Below are 20798 nucleotides of genomic sequence, written 5' to 3' on the forward strand. Positions count from 1 at the left end.
GGGGTCCAGGTTGAGAAGATTATTGAAAGAAAAGTTAAAAATAGTATTGGAAGATGGTAAGAAGATAAGTGGTAAAGGTCTCCTGACAAATGCTGAAACAGATAGATTACAAAATTATTATGGCTTGGCCATAAGAACAACAATAGGGAATTTAGAAAACATGAAAAAAGCTGTATGGTCTATCTTTTTCCATAACCTTTCCACAAATGAAAATCTAGTGCAAGGGCTTTACCCGAATGATCCTAACACTTGGTGCAATTACAGGAGAAGTGCCAGATATGACTACAAACATTCTTTACCTGCATCAGTAATGAATGAAAATTGAACCCATATTTAGAGATCTTTGTAAAGATACCTTGTTGGAGGAATGTCTTCATGGGAAAACCCAAAATTTAAATGAATGTGTGAATTCTGTCATTCGGAACCGGTTACCGAAAACTGTATTTGTCCAGCTTACAACCCTCAAATTTGGTGTTTATGATGCTATTTAATGCTTCAATGATGGTGTAATTAGAAAACTGTTTGTTTTGGAATTATTGGGCATAAACTCTAGTGGAAATACTGTAAAATCCTTGTTGGAAACAGGTAAAGAGAGAATCCGCAAAGCAGATATTGCTAATTTAAAATGCACGAGATAAACCAGACAGAAAAGTGGAGGGACCAAGGGAAGAAAAGAAATCAGTATGATTCGGATGATGCTCAGTATGGTGCAGGAAAATGTTAGTGGTAAGTAATTCTCATCAATAACTGTACTAGAACTGCAATATTAAACTTTAAATGGATTTTTCTCAAAACTACATTTTTTTTACTTTCAGGTACCATTATTTGATAAACTAATGGGGTTATAAACATGAAATTTTGTCAGTTTCTACTGCAGATGGTAATAAGTTATTACAAGTAGATTGAGAGCCACCAAACAATCAGACACTGTTTTACAGTAATTAATGTACAAAAAAGTTAAATTTTACTAGTAAAAGAATGAATGTTTTTCTTCAAAACCATAAGAGGTATTATGTTCATTTTACTTGTAAATTGAGGCATATATGTTATATATATATTCAGTAAAAATTTCATTGTTTCATCACTTATAGTTATTTTGAAAAGTGTACCTATTCAAAGGGTAAAATAGCATTGGCAGAATAGGGATAAACTTTGCCTTCCGTTTCTCCTTAACGTCGCCGCAGCTTTAAAGTGGCACCCCTGTTCCTTACTTACATCGCTGGCCGATAGAATTACGACATCTTGAAGACGGCGTGCAACGAACGCCATGTTGGCATGAAGGGTACTATGTGCTTGGATGTCAACATGATAAGCGTTTCAGTACGACCGCAAGAAGTACGTAGGAGTAACACCATGAAAATTCTGTACAGCGATAAGATAACTAACCCGGTTCATGATTCATGGTGCACAGTACTAGTTGCAGGTTGCCTATCTGACGTCCTCCAGGGGCAACAGAAGTACGATTTTCAGTATTTCAAATGACTGAAGATCTCCTTTAAAGAATACGATATTGTTATTCCGGTTTACGATGCAAAGTTCCTTCGGACATGCCTGCATGTAAAATGTCTCTCCTGTACGGGAATATACATAATAATTGTACGAGTGCAGGTTGTAACCACATCGTTGACGACATATGGAAGTTTGGGTCGGCTATGAGTTGTGCTCCGATAGCCAAATAGTAAGGATACCTCTCGTGGTAAGCGGGAAATCCGCGTTTGAGTCCCGGTCTGGCACATATTTTCATTGTCGTCATTACATTATACAGATGATGGTTATCCACATTCGCAACTGCGAATACATTTAAGATAGTCCTACAAACAAGGCTGTATATCACATTTTGGGCAAAGCTGAGATTTCACAGTAACGAACTGTTACATCACATGAGACATACTTCCATGGCAAGAGATATTTTTTTTCTGTTTACAAGTTGAGCTGTTTGCAGTTGTAAAGCTGACAATGCTGGAAGAACGTTGAATATCAATGAAAACGGGGGACGTGGATGATGTAACTTTCACTCCGAAGCATATTGTGTCGATAAATAAAAGCATTCAAAGAAAAATAAGCCCATCAAATTGGAAACAGAATGTCAAGAAGTGGAGGAAAAGTGGAAAATCTTATATTTCTACAGCTTATGGGTGAAGAAACTACATCGAAAGTGGTACATATAAGAACGTTATGTGTCATTATAAAGTAAACAATAGGATCATTTGCTTGGTCTGGCCGTTGGTTTGGGCAAAAAAAAAAAAAAAAGGGGGAAAGTGGACAATAATACTTTTGTAGAGCTGTCTTTTTCTGACAAGATATTTTATAACAATACAACATAAGTTTATTATTTCGTTGTTTCGGAACATACTCGTAACTTTCTGCCTTGGGACCGTCCTTTTGCATTAACCTGAAAAAAAGGAGAGTAATGGATGTCATGATTAGCTATGAATGAAAGTATGTCATATCTAAAGCTCGTTTAGGTATACTTCTCATTAAATCGGAAACGAGCCAGAATGATTTTGTTGTTTTCGGTGTTCTTGAAGTAATCATGAAGTTTGACCCAAATTGAAAATTACAAGTTACGAAATTGAATATCAGTGCAGATGAACCAGATACATTATATCTGCGTCTTAGTCATAATCTGTTCAACCTTCGGTATGCCATTCTCTGCTAAAAACAAAACAAAAATTAACCTCAAGTTAACTTCCCTATATCTGTGCAATGCCTGTGCAATCCCCTAAATAAGTTTCAAATGCCAGTCGTGGTCAGAACACTTTTCTGTGTATTTGTGAGTGCATCATATCGGAGCTAATCGAGTTCGATCTGTGTTCGTGTGAAGGGTGAATCCTGTGTTGTATAAAGAGCTTCTTCCTCTGTTGGACGAGTGAGGGACTTGTTGGATATGTGCAAATACCTTGATGTAAAATACAGGCAATTTTACATGAACTTACTTTCTGACTGAACAGTTCAATTTATTTTTCCTCTGTTTTTCTTCTTCGTTGTCGCTTGTACTAAACACAACTAGCTTGTTTTTTGGTTTGGAAGTTAATTAAATAAGTACACTGTATTATTTCAGTATGTCGGATGATATATTCTGTTAACATTTTTCAATATTTTTGCCGTTGTAGCAGAATATTAATATTTTTTGATATGCAACGTTATTTCACAGTGTACTGTTATAGGATATGCGACATTCTTACACAGAAAGCTACGTAAAAATTATGAGAACTTACAAAATACGGTAAAGTATGCTAAATACGCATTGTTGTTCTATAACATTTACTGTATCACTTGACCATACATAATAAAATGTATAAGTAAATAGTATGAAAGGAAACAACAATTATTTTTACTTTCTTAAAAATTATGAAATTGTGAAGTACAAGTTTGTTTGATAGAGGTCTTCAATTACCGACTGGATTAAAAAATTTAAAATGCTGTTCTGCGCCACTGTGTTAGAGACAAAATCTCATGTTAAATATTTAACACAGTAAAACAAATATTACACTTATAACTGTGTACATATCTTGATGCAGCGTTAATTCAGGACGTGCAAATCACCCACATTTTATTCATCCATTATTTGAGAATGAGGGTACTTAGCGACTTCAAACAAACTTTAATTCAGGACGTGTAAATCACCCACACTTTATTCATCCATTATTTGAGAATGAGGGCACTTAGCGACTTCAAACAAACTTTACTCTTTTTCTCTCTGACAAACCCCACAAAACGATGCAAGGAACAAAGTTTATTTCTCACTACGTTTTCGCTGATCTTGCAGTATCCTCCAGCGTCAGGAATGATCTTTTAATTAATTACTTCTTTGTTACTAACTTTACTCGCAACACATTCTGCAGAAACTATCTATTTATATCTATGTACCAGCCAAATTACATCGCTGTACGACACATTTTTCAAGAGATGTGACGTCACAAACATTGAGATGCGTGGAAAAGTAGCTTTTGCTTAAAACGGAGCACTAATTACCCATATTATACTCACTGAATGTTTGATAGTGAGAGCACTTGTCGACTTTCAACAAACTTTAAACATAATTTCATAATTTCAGTATTTCACCCTTTGAGTCATTTCTGAAGTAATCAGACGTTGGAAGCTCTCTCATATGAGAGTTCGATTCTTTAAAGACTCGGGATGTCTCTGTCGGTTTCTCATTCATAAATCGCAAACAACTGACATTTGATTGTGAGGAGACAGTATTATGCCCCTCGTAACAAGGAGAGACGTTTACCAGCACATGTTAGAATTCGACATTCGAAGAATTGAGCTTTGTCGAGGTCTGTCGCTCCACGATACTGCTGCTGTCGTTTGACGAGATCCCACAACTGTCATACGAATACAGGCTCGAGGAGTTCAGAGTGGCTATACTCAATGAAATGCTCGGATCTCAGCTGAAGCGCGTGACTAGTGCCTGAGAGGGCACACAGCTGTTCGCTCTGCCATGTACAGTCACGTTGTGAGATCGCTGTCAAGTAGTTTCGGCTAAATCGCAACATTTAAAAGGAAAACATCAGTCTGTTACTTTATAATGTGAGCCCTGAACAACTGAAAGCTAATGTCTGTAACCACAGAGTGCCTTATGTTAGTAATCGTGACAGATGGATGGTTACCACATGTTGTTGTTGTGGTCTTCAGTCCTGAGAGTGGTCTGATGCAGCTCTCCATGCTACTCTATCCTGTGCAAGCTTCTTCATCTCCCAGTACCTACTGCAACCTACATCCTTCTGAATCTGTTTAGCGTATTCATCTCTTGGTCTCCCTCTACGATTTTTACCCTCCACGCTGCCCTCCAGTACTAAATTGGTGATGCCTTGATGCCTCAGAACATCTCCTACCAACCAATCCCTTCTTCTAGTCAAGTTGTGCCACAAGCTCCTCTTCTCCCCAATTCTATTCAATACCTCATCATTAGTTATGTGGTCTACCCATCTAATCTTCAGCATTCTTATGTAGCACCACATTTCGAAAGCTTCTATTCTCTTCTTGTCTAAACTATTTATCGTCCATGTTTCACTTCCATACATGGCTACACTCCATACAAATACTTTCAGAAACGACTTCCTGTCACTTAAATAAATACTCGATGTTAACAAATTTCTCTTCCTCAGAAACGCTTTCCTTGCCATTGCCAGTCTACATTTTATATCCTCTCTATTTCGACCATCATCAGTTATTTTGCTCCCCAAATAGCAAAACTCCTTTACTACTTTAAGTGTCTCATTTCCTAATCTAATCCCCTCAGCAACACCCGACTTAATTCGACTACATTCCATTATCCTCGTTTTGCTTTTGTTGATGTTCATCTTATACCCTCCTTTCAAGACACTGTCCATTCCGTTCAACTGCTCTTCCAAGTCCTTTGCTGTCTCTGACAGAATTACAATGTCATCGGCGAACCTCAAAGTTCTTATTTCTTCTCCATGGATTTTAATACCTACTCCGAACTTTTCTTTTGTTTCCTTTACTGCTTTTTCAATATACAGATTGAATAGCATCGGGGAGAGGCTACAACCCTGTCTTATTCCCTTCCCAACCACTGCTTCCCTTTCATGTCCCTCGACTCTTACAACTGCCATCTGATTTCTGTACAAATTGTAAATAGCCTTTCGCTCCCTGTATTTTACCCCTGCCACCTTCAGAATTTGAAAGAGAGTATTCCAGTCAACATTGTCAAAAGCTTTCTCTAAATCTACTGCATAAATGTTACTATTCATCATATTAAATCTTGGCATGTAAAAGCAAACCATATGGCTATTTTAACCACTTCTTGCATCATTGACAATAAATATATAAAAAAATTGCAACGAAGACTATCTTGTTTCAGGAGAATCAGTAAGCTTCTGGAAGCTATCGACATGGAAGTGGAGCCGGGTTGATCTCTGTGCCGTGGCCATCTGCGCCGAGTGAGGGCCAACGGTGCAAACAGCCTGATCAAGGTGATTCCACAGTTTCTCGATGGGGTTGAAATCGGGGGATTTGGTGGCCAAGAAAGTAAGGTAAACTCATCCTAGTCCTCTTCCAACCACCCAAGTACGCTGCGAGCTGTGTGACACAACGCACTGCCTTGCTGGTAGATGCTGTCGCACCGAGGAAAACTACACACATGGGTAGACATATTCCTCAAGAATAGATACATACTAGCGTTGATCCATTGTGCCTTGCAGGAAGACGAGATTACCCAGGGAATGCCATCCGGCATGGACGCTTCTGACGATTGTTGCAGGGTGTTCGCTTTCAGACGTTTCAACGGCTATCTGACCAATGGAACATAAAACGTGATTCATCTGAAAAGGCTGCATATCGCCACTCACTGTACGTTCCGTTGTGGTATTGGCGTACAAGTTACAGCCTTCGTCGCCCATGAACAGTAATCAGCAGGGGTACACAAGCCAGGTGTCTGCTGTGAAGGCTCATATGCAGCAACATTCCCTGGACGGTCGTTGAGGAGAAACCGTTGGTAGTCCCTTGGTTCGTCTGCACCGTCAATTGCTCTACTTGCCTGTACACATCTCTGGAGTCATCATTCAGCTTTGTCATCTATGGCCTGTGGTGCACAACAGTTGCCTCGGCGCCGGTTTTGGACAGAGTCATTGTGCCATGCATGCTTTAAATAGGGCGGAACGAAACCAGTTTATAAACATACCCGTATCGGAAATGCTTCCACTCAAGACCCGAAAGTCAGTGGATATGCTCTTTTGGATGTCAAATAAATCGCTCCGTTTCCGCGTTAGGACTACGACTGCACTGTTTTTCTCATCCCCGACTCGCTTTACAGTATATAGTTTCTACTGCTAATACTGCCACCCGCCGCTTCTGAGTGTTTATTGCATGTTGATGTCGAATACAGGCAGTAGTCACATTACTGTGACTGGACCGTGTATAATGTCCCTGAAATATCTAGCCAGTTGATCGTGGTAGGATTAGAGTTGCCTTCGCATTAGAACGAACGCTACCCCCACAAAGCACGATGCAGTTAATGAGAGCACTGACAAGGGGAAGGCCTCAGACACGGCCAACCGATTCGGCTCAGATTTGGCATGTCGCTTGTGTAGAACCTAAAAAGAAGGAATCTAAGATATTTTGGGTCAACACCCCCGCGTTTTTGAGAAAATCACCCTTAAAGGTTATGACGAGCGATCGACTCAAAATTGGCGGGATCGATAGATAATTGTAAATAGAGCATTTTTCATCATGAGGTATGGGGTCCGAAAAGGCATACTTTTCCAGAAATCGAGATAAGAAACTTTTACAACTGCCGCGTCTGTACCCACATGGTTAACGCCTGTCACCGACAGCGTTGGGCCAAGGTAACTGGCTGGGAATCAGAAAACCTGGGTTCGAAATTCGAAGAAACCTAGCGGATGTTATTCTTCTCGTTTGTATTTTATATATCTCAATTGATAGGGATAGGAGGGTTAACAAGGTAAATAAATCAATAAGGAATGATAATAATAAGGTAGGCAAACTAATTTCCCAAACGCCGTGAGTTAGTAAAGTATTAAACTTTTAAGCCTTGTCACATGAAAACAACTCCGAGTAAAAGTGCTGCGACTTCCTCACGAGGGATCACAGATAGCCAACCGTGCGAAGCTTGTTTACAGCGAGGCACGGGATAGAAAGCGCGCGGGGAGAGTTCTGTTGTCCCGGTTGCCTCTTCGTCATGTCATAGGGAAGGAACAGTGTAGCTGTCGAAAGACTGCATTCATTAGATGCTCTTGGTGCCGCGAGTATATTTGTTTCGAATGTTTATATGACAAGTACCATCCATCTAGTTGTTCGAAGAAAAGTGAGGACACGTAACAGTGGCTGGAAGAGTCATTGTAAAGTGACCTGCAGTAACATTTTAGTTGTTTACCATCCCAAGAGGTTTGAGAAATTTATTTGCCTACCTTATTATCATTCCTTGTTGATTTACTTACCTTATTAACTCTCCTATTCATATCAATTGAGATATGGAAAAATACAAACCAAAAGAATAACATCCACTACGTTTCTTCGAGATTCGCAGCCAATTACCTTTGCCGTTGTGCTATCGGTGCTGTCGGCGAAAAGCGTTGACCATATGGGTACAGACGCGGCAGTTGTAAAAGTTTCTTATCTCGATTTCTGGAAAACTATGCGTTTTCGGACTCCGTACCTGGTGATGAAAAATGCTCTATTTACAATTATCTATCGATCCTGCCAACTTTGAGTCGATCGCTCGTCATAACTTTTAGGGGTGATTTTCTCAAAAACGCGAGGGTGTTGACCCAAAATATCTTAGATTCCTTCGATTTAGGTTGTACACAAGCGACCTGCCAAATTTGAGGCAAATTGGTTGGCCGTGTCTGAGGCCTTCCCCTTGTGAGGCAATACAGAGTATGGCCTTACATACCAAGATATACACTCTAAGACACAAAGAAAAGATGCACCACGAAGAAATTATCCGAATGGAATGTACATGTACAGACAAACAAATGATTACAATTTCAGAAAAATTGGATGACTTATTAAGGAGAAAGAGCTTCACCAAATGAGCAAGTCAATAATCCGCTGGTCCACCTCTGGCCCTTATGCAAGCAGTTATTCGGCTTGGCATTGATCGTCAGAGTTGCTGACTATCCTCCTGAGGAATTTCGTGCCAAATCCTGTCCAACTGGTGCGTTAGATCACCAAAAATCCCAAGCTGGCAGAGGATCCTACCGTAATGCTTCAAACGTTTTCAACTGGGGAAACATCCGGCGACCATGCTGGCCAAGGTAGGGTTTGGCAAACATGAAGAAACGCAGTAGAAACTGTCGCCGTTGGCGGGCGGGCGTTATCTTGCTGTAATGTACGCCCAGGACCATTTTCCATGAAGGGCAACCAAAAGGGGCGAATAAAATCGTCACCGTACCGTTGTGCTGTTATTCTGCCAGTGATGATGAAAGTGTCCAACACTCCTGGCTGTGGGGCCATATGGCGGCCGACAGTGAAGCCGATATCCCACCATTGGCCAGAGCGTCTCCAGCCAGGTCTCGCTGGTCACTGGGGCTCAGTTTGAAGCGGCACAAATCACTGAAAACAATTCTACTCCAATCAATGAGATCCCAGGCCGACGACGTGTTTGGAGACGTCCCAGACAGCGGTGGGATACCAATTTGACTGCTGCTGGCCGTACTGTCCAACAACCGGGAGTGATGGTCTTAGATGCCATTTCATTTCAATGCAGGACCCCTTAGGTTGTCATCCGCGTAACCCTTAAAGCACAGCGGTACGTCAACGATGTTTTACGCCTCGTTTTGTTGCCCTTCATGGCAAGCTATCGTGGGCTTACATTTCAACATAATAATGTCTGCTAGCACACGGCGAGAGTTTCTACTGCTTTTCTTCGTGTTTGTCAAACTCTAACTTGGCCAGCGAGGTAGGGTTTCTCCCCAGTCGATAACGTTTGGAGCATTATGGAAATTTGTGGTAAGTTCCTGTGGGACCAAACTGCTGAGGTCATCGGTCACTAGGCTTACACACTACTTGATCTAACTTAAAATAACTTACGCTAAGGACAACACACACACCCACGACTCATGCCCGAGGGAGGACTCGAACCTCCGAAGAGGGGGAGGGGGGGGAGGGGGAGGGTGGGGGAGACGGTGAATTATAGGCAGGGTCCTCCAAAGCTCGCGATTTTGACGATCTAACGCTCGAATTGGACAGAAGTTGGCACGACATCGCTCAGGGCGATATCTAACAACTCCATTAATCAGTGCCAAGCCGAATAACTGCTTGGATCGGTCAGAGGTGGAGCAACGTGTTAGTGAATAGGTTAATTTATAAAGCTGTTTCCCTTGAATAAATCATCCAGTTTTATGAAACTGTAATAATTGATTTCCTTCCCATTCGGACAGTACCTTCATGGTGCGGCGTTGTTTTGGTCTTATGAGCCGGGCATAAGTGCCTGCCATGAAGAAGGTCTGACGCCTTCTCAGCTATACAGTATATGTATCTACATATATGGGCCAGTCAAATAAAAACGAGATGGATGGTAAAAAAGTACTAAACTGTTCATTACTCAGCATAACTGTTAATGCTATTATCCCACTGTGAGACAAGATGGTGAACGTCTTTACGGAAAAATGTTTGCAATCGTCTATGGAATCATGATTGTACACAGGTGGGCACATTTTCATCCATAGTAAGTCGATGGCTTCCCAGGGAAACTTCTGTAGCGTACTTGAAAGATTCTCGGCTACGTGTAAAGGGGCACATTCCTTAACTTGGTGTTACAGTGAAATCAGGCATTACAAAACATGATCGGTAACGAACGCTTCTGTCATGACCCGCAGAGGTGAGACTGCGTTGTGTGTAGGAGGCCGGGCACAGACTGAAGGTGAGTGGCCCACTTTACAACCAGAATCATCAGTGACACAATGGCATCTGCAACAACATTTATTATTCGTGTTGAGTTTACAGAGTTATAAAGTGTCTTCAGGGAGGCAGTCGGTAGCTGGGCATAAGCGCTTGCCGTGAAGAAGGTCTGACACCTTCTGAGCTAGACGTGATGTTACCCCGCAGGTCAGTGAGACACGGCCGCACGTTGTGTTGTGTTGCGTATCAAGATGTTCTGCCATACAGTGCGACACCCACCTCAGTGCTCTCGAAGACAGCCCATCAGGCGCTCAGGTGAGGAGAGCCAACTGTGGTCCAGGATGTCCGTTGTCTCTGCTCATCCGGCATGGTTCAACCAGAGCTGCAGAAGATGTTCGCAAATTGACCAGGGGGTGCAAGAACGCATCGCGGCTGGTCGGTGTGGAGATGACAGCTTGCAAAAAAATGGTTCAAATGGCTCTGAGCACTATGGGACTTAACATCTAAGGTCATCAGTCCCCTAGAACTTAGAACTACTTAAACCTAAAAAACCTAAGGACATCACACACATCCATGCCCGAGGCAGGATTCGAACCTGCGACCGTCGCAGTCGCGCGGTTCCGGACTGAAGCACCTAGAACCGCTCGGCCACCACTGCCGGCTGACAGCTTGCAGGTCACCTGCAATGATCCACAGTGGGGGATAGCTGGCCACACCCCATCTTCTCATTCATGATGACACAGTAGACAGAAGCAGGAGACCACAAATGTGGTATGCATTGGGTCGGTTGTATTTTGGTGATAAAGTCAAAAAGCAGGTAGCAGCCCAATCGACATCGGTCAGCTTGATGTAGTTTCACTGAGACTCATCAGACTGTCATTATCTCTGGTTTTAGTGACACGGACAGAATGGCCGCACAACTGAAATTATCTTCGAGCTCTGGAAGTCTCGTTGTTTAAAGGGACGAACTTATGCCTTTCACGTGATGGCTCTGGAAGTACGAACGCACTTTCCCTCGTTTATCGTCAAGACAGCGCTCTGGTGATTCCATAATTATTCTAGGTCTCCGAGTCGGCTCTTGCGGCCTACGTTTGTCTTTGGAGTGGCGCTCTGGCGCTGATGTTACGAAACGTTACTTCACATTGCCTTGGTATGTAGCACTGCGTTTCTGTCTTCCTCACTCGGAGGATGGTGGGAATGCTCGCCTCGTGCTCTGACATCGATCACCTTTCCGGTGCATCATGCCAACGCCGGGCCAGATCTAGCCTTCTCTGTTCTGAGTTCTGGTAGTAGAACTCTAAAAAAATTAAACTTGTGCAGTGAAATTGTTCTGCTGCACAAAGTTTCTGTTATGACATGTGATATTAGCCAATAGACATATGTACTCAGTGCTCAGTAATCGTAGTTATTTCAACATAATGAAAGTGTCAACCTAACCTTAAAATAATTTTATTTTTGTAGTTTCTTGCGGGTAGTTGTGGAGAATGTTTCATTCAAAGGTATAAACTGGAGTATCATGCATTATCGAAGAACTAAGTTTTCATCTACATCTACATCTACGTACGTACTCCACAATCCACCATACGGTGCGTGGCGGAGGGTATCTCGTACCACAACTAGCATCTTCTCTCCCTGTTCCACTCCCAAACAGAACGAGGGAAAAACGACTGCCCATACGCCTCTGTACGAGCCCTAATCTCTCTCATCTTATCTTTGTGATCTTTCCGCGAAATGTAAGTTGGCGGCAGTAAAATTGTACTGCAGTCAGCCTCAAATGCTGGTTCTCTAAATTTCCTCAGTAGCGATTCACGAAAAGAACGCCTCCTCTCCTCTAGAGACTCCCATCCGAGTTCCTGAAGCATTTCCGTAGCACTCGTGTGATGATCAAACCTACCAGTAACAAATCTAGCAGCCCGCCTCTGAATTGCTTCTATGTCCTCCCTCAATCCGACCCGATAGGGATCCCAAAAGCTCGAGCAGTACTCAAGAATAGGTCATATTAGTGTTTTATAAGCGGTCTCCTTTACAGATGAACCACATCTTCCCAAAATTCTACCAATGAACCGAAGACGACTATCCGCCTTCCCCACAACTGCCATTACATGCTTGTCCCACTTCATATCGCTCTGCAATGTTACGCCCAAATATTTAATCGACGTGTCTGTGTCAAGAGCTACACTAATAATGGAGTATTCAGACACTACAAGATTGTTTTTCCTATTCATCTGCAATAATTTACATTTATCTATATTTAGAGTTATCTGCCGTTGTTTACACCAACAACAAATCCTGTCCAAGTCATCTGCTATAGTAGTTCTTAGTTCTAGGGGACTTATGACCATAGATGTTGAGTCCCATAGTGCTCAGAGCCATTTGAACCAGTCACTCCTACAGTCACTCAACGACGACACCTTCCCGTACACCACTGCATCATCAGCAAACAGCCGCACATTGCTATCCAACAACAGCGGACCAACACACTTCCTGGGGCACTCCAGATGATACCCTCACCTCCGATGAACACTCACCATGAGTTGTGAGTTGTTTTATAGGAATTTTATTTTATTTTCAACAATTAAGATTGTGTGGCTGATTTTAACGAGTTCTGTTCGCCTTGAAGATGACACTCGTGAAGCATTCCCCAAAAGTGCCACCACATTCGAAAATGTCGGTGAAGTGCACAATATTGTAAGTGATAATCGGTTATTAATGTTGTATGAAATAAATGACACTATATGCGTATCAGAAGAAAGAATATGGCACATTTCACACGAAACTATGAGTAAACTTCGAGCATAATGAGTGTCATATCTGTTGAATAATGATCATGAAAAAATGTAAAATCGTATTTATTAGCTGCATTTGGACTATAGTTTGAAAACAAATTGTTTGATATCCGTCCTCATTGATTTAATTTTTTTTAAATGACTTGTGAAAGGTTCAGTATGAATCATTGTCAGACCTGTAGATAAGATTTTTTGTATGTCCATCCTCGTGATTGGAGGTCTGAGGGACATCGTCCTTTCACTTATGTAATAGAATGGAATACCTACAGCGGTCCTTATGATGTCATTTATTATAGGGCTACAAGTTTCAGTGCTTCAGTGCACCATCTTCAGGCCTTAGCTGACGCTGAGGAGATTAACACCATACGTATCCAGGATTACCAACATCTATAACTAGTTTTCGCAGACTTGAGTTTGGGAGCTGATTGTTGGAGAGATAACATCGCCATTAACGACAGTCAGACTTGATTTGATAGTTGATGGTAGGAGAGACATCACTGTTACAGGTAGCCTACTCTGCGAAAACCAGTTACAGATGTTGGCCACTGATGAGTCGTGTATACAGATGGTGTTAACCCCGTTAGCGTCAGCTAAGGCCTTAAGATGGTGCACTGAAGCACCGAAACTGGTAGCCATGTAATAAACGGCATCGTAAGGACGGCTGTAGGTGTTCCATTCTATTACACTATAGATAAGAGTACGAGGGCATACTGAAAAGTAATGCCTCCAATTTTTTCATGTGAAAAATCTTAAAGCTGTTCAGATAAAAAAAAAAAGTTGTTAACATTCTAAATCTATATTCCTCATGTCTATCTAATTATTTCTCAACATAGTCACCCTGGCGACGAACACATTTCTGCCGAAGAGAGATCAGTTTAGTGCCAGCCGCAGTGACCTAGCGGTTCTAGGTGCTTCAGTCCGGAACCGAGCTGCTGCTACGGTCGCAGGTTCGAATCCTGCCTCGGGCATGGATGTGTGTGATGTCCATAGGTTAGTTAGGTTTAGGTAGTTGTAAGTCTAGGGGGATGATGACCTGAGATGTTAAGTCCCATAGTGCTTAGAGCCATTTGAACCGCTTGAGACCAGTTTGTTGATACCGTCACTGTAGAATGTTTGACTTTATTGACATAGCCACTGTCTACCCTCTGCCTGCAACGCTTCATCACTATCATAACGAAGCGCTCGAAGGTGTTCGTTATGTTCTGGAAACAGATGATAATCGGATGGGGCCAAGTCGGGACTGTATGGAGGATGATCGATGACAGTGAATCCAAGACATCGGTTTGTTGCAGATATCACAGCGGTCGTGTGAGATACGGCATTGCGATGCTGAGGGAGAAGTGCTCCATGTGTGGATGAACTCTTCGAATCCGAAACGGATTGCAGCACGCTGTTTCTCACGCATCGACATAGTTACGTCGCACTCCGCCATGTTACACGCTGCAATTTGGAGCCCTCTAGTGGCAGAGGCGTGCAAATATCTAGATATGAAGAAAAAAAGATGTAGAATGTTAATAACATTAGGTGGCTTGTGGAGTACGATGTAGATGTTTCATTTAAAAACATTTAAGAATTTTCACGGTAAAATGGCAGGGGCGTTATTTTTTAGCACATGTAAAATGACTATTCAACAAACATTCAACGGCCGGCCGGAGTGGCCGTGCGGTTCTAAGCGCTACAGTCTGGAGCCGAGCGACCACTACGGTCGCAGGTTCGAATCCTGCCTCGGGCATGGATGTGTGTGATGTCCTTAGGTTAGTTAGGTTTAATTAGTTCTACGTTATAGGCGACTGATGACGTCAGACGTTAAGTCGCATAGTGCTCAGAGCCATTTGAAACATTCAACGAAATACACCGTTATTATTATGCCGTACCGTAAAACAACGAACCTGACTGTATAAGTTACAAGAGTAACCTGCCTTACTTATGAGCAACTTTTACATGCTAGGTCACAATGCAAATTAGTCGTTTGGTGGAAACTTGGTCTTTTATATAGCCCGCATGACTACTGCCAACAACCGGATCTGCTACATTTAGCCGGCCTATGTGGCCGTGCGGTTCTAGGCGCTTCAGTTTGGAACCGCGTGACCGCTACGGTCGCAGGTTAGAATCCTGCCTCGGGCATGATTGTGTGTGATGTCCTTAGGTTAGTTAGGTCTAAGTAGTTCTAAGTTCTAGGGGACTGATGACCACAGATGTTAAGTCCCATAGTGCTCAGAGCCATTTGAACCATTTTTCTGCTACATTTATCACCTCTAAATAAAACACGTATACCCACACTGAATTAATAATGGTTTTGTTCCTTGAGAACACTGTGCCTGGAAATAATAAAATTCAAAGTTGTGGTTGTCAAGGGTAAAAAAATATAAAAACTTCACAAAGATCTGTAATGGATACGGATAGCTAAAGAGGTAGGGGAGAGAAAGTCTGTGGCGTGACAGCTAGAGCATGTGTACAATGCCTTAAATCGGGCCCTCCTGCCCGGCACTCTGCCCAGAACGGTGGTCAGCGAACGACTAGTCGGCTCGCGGCACAACAGGAAAAAAATGGTTCAAATGGCTCTGAGCACTCTGGGACTCCCACACTGCTGAGCAGTATTCAAGCAATGGGCGAACAAGCGTACTGCAACTTACTTCCTTTGTTTTCGGATTGCATTTCCTTAGGATTCTTCCAATGAATCTTAGTCTGGCATCTGTTTTCAGTGTGGGTATACGTGTTTTATTTAGAGGTGATAAATGTAGCAGAAAAATGGTTCAAATGGCTTTGAGCACTATGGGACTTAACATCTGTGGTCATCAGTCCCCTAGAACTAAGAACTACTTAAACCTAATTAACGTAAGGACACCACACAACACCCAGTCACCACGAGACAGAGAAGATCCCTGACCCCGCCGGGAATCGAACCCGGGAACCCGGGTGCGTGAAGCGAGAACGCTACCGCACGACCACGAGCTGCGGACCACAGCAGGAAAGCAGTGACCATAAAAGGGAGCATGCCATGATGAAGGCAGTATAACAGCAACTCATGGAAAGAGACGATATCCACCTTTTAAATTACCGATAAGTGTGACATTTTTATAGTTTTTTTATATTTTCAAACATTTTATGTTTGACTCCATGCTATAGTAACAACGTTATTTGTTAATTAGTTATTTTACTCTTGTCTACAGATCTGAGGATGGTTCATGTTGTACCGAAACGAGTCATTTAAAAAAATTAAAGCAATCACGATGAACAACAAAGAAATCGGCTATACTGCCGGGACATAATGTCAGTTTTTGCTAATTCTTTATAAAAGAATGTGATGATTTCGCTGTTCTGTATTGTGGATGAGATGTAGGCCCCTCACTTGAAAGTAAGCTGCGTTGCTTCTGTGTGTAACAATAAACATTCTTCCACACTAACTTTCATCACTCTTTTTGTGCTTCATTTGTCTTTAGCAGACCAAGTACCTGCTGAAGCAAATATACCATGTCAATATCGATCTTCCTGAAGCAGGAAACTCTTTGGACACGGGGAATATGTACGTATTTGTTAGGCTGGTTGGAGTAGTTAAGGATGAATTCCGGCAGTGCGGAAAGGCAAGTACGTGGAGTATAATAAAGGCAGCGAGGATGGAATGAAGGGATCTGGCGCTACCTAGGTGGAGAACAGGCATCGGCTGAAGGTAGGGGCCAGGCTAGTCCACCATCTTTTTGAGACCAAAACAAGGGTTTCTCCCCTAAAACCGTGTGTGAAACTTGTCACCTATACTTAAGCCGCTGAACTGAAAGTCACATCTGAGTATGTACTACCATACGACACACTTTTGTGGAGGAATACTTATAATTAGATAGTTGAGAACTTAATTTGTTGATGCGAAATTTCGTTCGTTAAGGATTGACAGCATCGCGGAAAAACAGGTCATAGTGTTAAATTAAGTCGAACTATTAGCTGTAATAGTTGACAGTATAATCGGCACAACATCCTTCCGATCATATCACTAACACAATATGCGCTGTTCAGAATTTAAGCACTGAACTGACGCTTTTTAGTCAGAGGAACACGACAATAGTGTATGGAAATTGTTGATTGAGCTTAGGTACAGTTAAGCATCTACATCTACATCTGCATCCATACTCCGCAAGCCACCTGACGGTGTGTGGCGGAGGGTACCTTGAGTACCTCTATCGGTTCTCCCTTCTATTCCAGTCTCGTATTGTTCGTGGAAAGGATTGTCGGTATGCTTCTGTGTGGGCTCTGATTTTATCCTCATGGTCTCTTCGCGAGATATACGTAGGAGGGAGCAATATACTGCTTGACTCTTCGGTGAAGGTATTTTCTCGAAACTTTAACAAAAGCCCGTACCAAGCTACTGAGCGTCTCTCCTGCAGAGTCGTCCAATGGAGTTTATCTATCATCTCCGTAACGCTTTCGCGATTACTAAATGATCCTGTAACGAAGCGCGCTGCTCTCCGTTGGATCTTCTCTATCTCTTCTATCAACCCTATCTGGTACGGATCCCACACTGCTGAGCAGTATTCAAGCAGTGGGCGAACAAGCGTACTGCAACTTACTTCCTTTGTTTTCGGATTGCATTTCCTTAGGATTCTTCCAATGAATCTTAGTCTGGCATCCGCTTTACCGACGATCAACTTTATATGATCATTCCATTTTAAATCACTCCTAATGCGTACTCCCAGATAATTTATGGAATTAACTGCTTCCAGTTGCTGACCTGCTATTTTGTAGCTAAATGATAAGGGATCTATCTTTCTATGTATTCGCAGCACATTACACTTGTCTACACTGAGATTCAATTGCCATTCCCTGCACCATGCGTCAATTCGCTGCAGATCCTCCTGCATTTCAGTACAATTTTCCATTGTTACAACCTCTCGATACACCACAGCATCATCTGCAAAAAGCCTCAGTGAACTTCCGATGTCATCCACAAGGTCATTTATGTATATTGTGGATGGCAACGGTCCTATGACACTCCCCTGCAGCACACCTGAACTCACTCTTACTTCGGAAGACTTCTCTCCATTGAGAATGACATGCTGCGTTCTGTTAGCTTGGAACTCTTCAATCCAATCACACGGTTGGTCTGACAGTCCAGCATTACCACTGAGATCAAAATCTTACACTTAATGGCAAGTAAATCTACCTTTGCTTCTCACACATTTTTCCCGCTTGTGAGAATGTTTAGGTTATTCTACACACTATCAATTTTCTTTGACTATTTTGTACAATGGGTAACATACATTTCAGTCATGATTTTAACTAGCCATAACAACCATTAGTGCACACGTATTCAGTTATTATATCTGTAGAAAGGAATTCCTATAGAAAATGGGTTATACACATAAATGGTAATTTCATTGCAACAAAACAATACACCAGTGCTTTGCGATATTAAATCTTTATTTCATTTTTACAAACAAAACTTTCTCGCAGCTTATTATCTAATTTACGACAAATCCAGTTCCCTGTTCTTCAATGGGAATTAGATCGTCGTATTTGCATTCACTTTTGTATCTGTGAGAAAGAGGCTTTCAGCATTCTCAATGCATGAGCGACACTAGACTGTACTACCTAGTGGCAGTCAAGTGGCCATTGATGTTGTATGTGAGCACTTAATCCAGAAATAAAGTTTTGTTTAAACACTTGTAACTTCATTAACATAAGAGCAATGGAATTTCGTGATCATACATATTGTAGCATTTGTGGAACCAAGTATCCCACTTTTCTACCACTTATTGTTCTAGGATGTGGTAAGCAAGTATCAAACATAAGCCTGTCATAATAGTATTCTGCTGTACAATAGAAGTGTTGATGCAGAAGACCTCAAAAGTGAGCCACGTTTTGTAAGAACGACAGAACATTTTGTCTTGGCAAAGTGACATGACAACTCTTCATTTACACAACATATAATGTTAAGCACTGAAATACTGGTCATCTATGTACTTCTTTTTCTGCAAGGCCCTCATCGCGTGACTGAAATGACTGATTTACTTCTTGAGGCAAAGTTTGGTTATTGAAATGCTCTATTTTCGTTCTATTGTGCATCTTCACTTCACACATAATGCACAACTTTCTCTTGATATGAACAACAATGTCAAGAGATGGTGCATCTGGATTGAGGGGAACGTCTTTTCGCAACACGAGAAAACAAACGGATGCATAAAATTAGTGTTACATGGCAATGTTTTTGGTACGTACAAATTATTGCTACTTTCTGGACCAGCACTTTCCATAAAAAAGAAAAATCTTTCACAACAATCAGTGCGCAGCAATATCATCATATGTGGACAAAAACGAATTAATATGGTGAAAATTTTATACGAATAATTTGTTGCCTAATCACAGCAATCACTCCATGGATTAGCTCAAACGTGATCCATTAAGTAAAGTATACAATGCGTAGACTGCTGCTGTAACGTCCACCCCCGGTAGGTGAGTGGTCAGCGCGACAGACTGTCAATCCTAAGGGCCCGGGTTCGATTTCCGACTGGGTCAGAGATTTTCTCCGCTCAGGGACTGAGTGTTGTGTAGTCCTAATCATCATTATTTCATCCCCATCGACGCGCAAGTCGCCGAAGTAGCGTCAAATCGAAAGACTTGCAGCAGGCGAGCGGTCTACCCGACGGGAGGCCCTCGTCACACGACATTATTACTGCTGTAACACCAACTGCCAACAGTAAACGAAATTCTATCAACTTAATAGGTATGATACAATGAAATATAACAATCATTCACGAAAAATTTGCTGCGTATATGAGAGACGGTGAAAAAAAAAAAAAATTTGGGAGACTCTGATGCGGACACATAATCAAACTGAGCTCCGAGGAAACGCTCTGAACACACTGTGCTTTTACGTTATGTTGATGACCTTTATTTTGGGACCGTCTAATCACAAGACATTTTCTGTGCTAGGCATGACATGCAGGAATTTTAAAACACGGTACAAAGAACACATTAGGTGTTAGAAGTATGAAGTATTGGAAATATAAGGGCGAAACGCGCATGGCAAAAAAGTGTATTTCATTCTGTTGTGATTAGAAGGTCCCAAAATCAAACACATCAAGATACCATAATGTTATATGCAGCTGAGGAAGACAGAACTACAAAAGTCGAAGATATTGTGCCGTACTTGACTAGTGTGCTACATTTCGTTGCAAAGCTTCGATCCAGAAACATTTCCTTGTACGGTCCTTCGTGAACCTACATGTTGTAAACATAGAAGTAAGTTACTGAAAATATCAATATTTAAAGCAGGAAGTATTACTTCAACCGAAGCATTTACCTGTAGGAAGTAACAGCAGACTTGCCGTTTGCCGGCCAGGGTGGCCGAGCGGTTCTAGGCGCTACAGTCTGGAACCGCGCGACCGCTACGGTCGCAGGTTCGAACCCTGCCACGGGCATGGATGTGTGTGATGTCCTTAGGTTAGTTAGATTTAAGTAGTTCTGAGTTCTGGGGGACTGATGACCTCAAAAGTTAAGGCCCATAGCGCTCAGAGCCTTTTGAACCATTAGACTTGCCGTTTCTTTTTGTGCATCCGCAAGAAACAAGAATAAATATTTTACATATGTATTTCGACCAAAAACAGTACAACATGCACAAGTTACAATGTTTTGTTCACAAACATATGGTGGAGTGCGTAAGTCGCTGGTTTCACGTTATTGGAGTTAGGGACCTCC

Source organism: Schistocerca piceifrons, chromosome 8 (assembly GCF_021461385.2).
Source record: "Schistocerca piceifrons isolate TAMUIC-IGC-003096 chromosome 8, iqSchPice1.1, whole genome shotgun sequence".
Classification (NCBI taxonomy): Eukaryota; Metazoa; Arthropoda; class Insecta; order Orthoptera; family Acrididae; genus Schistocerca; species Schistocerca piceifrons.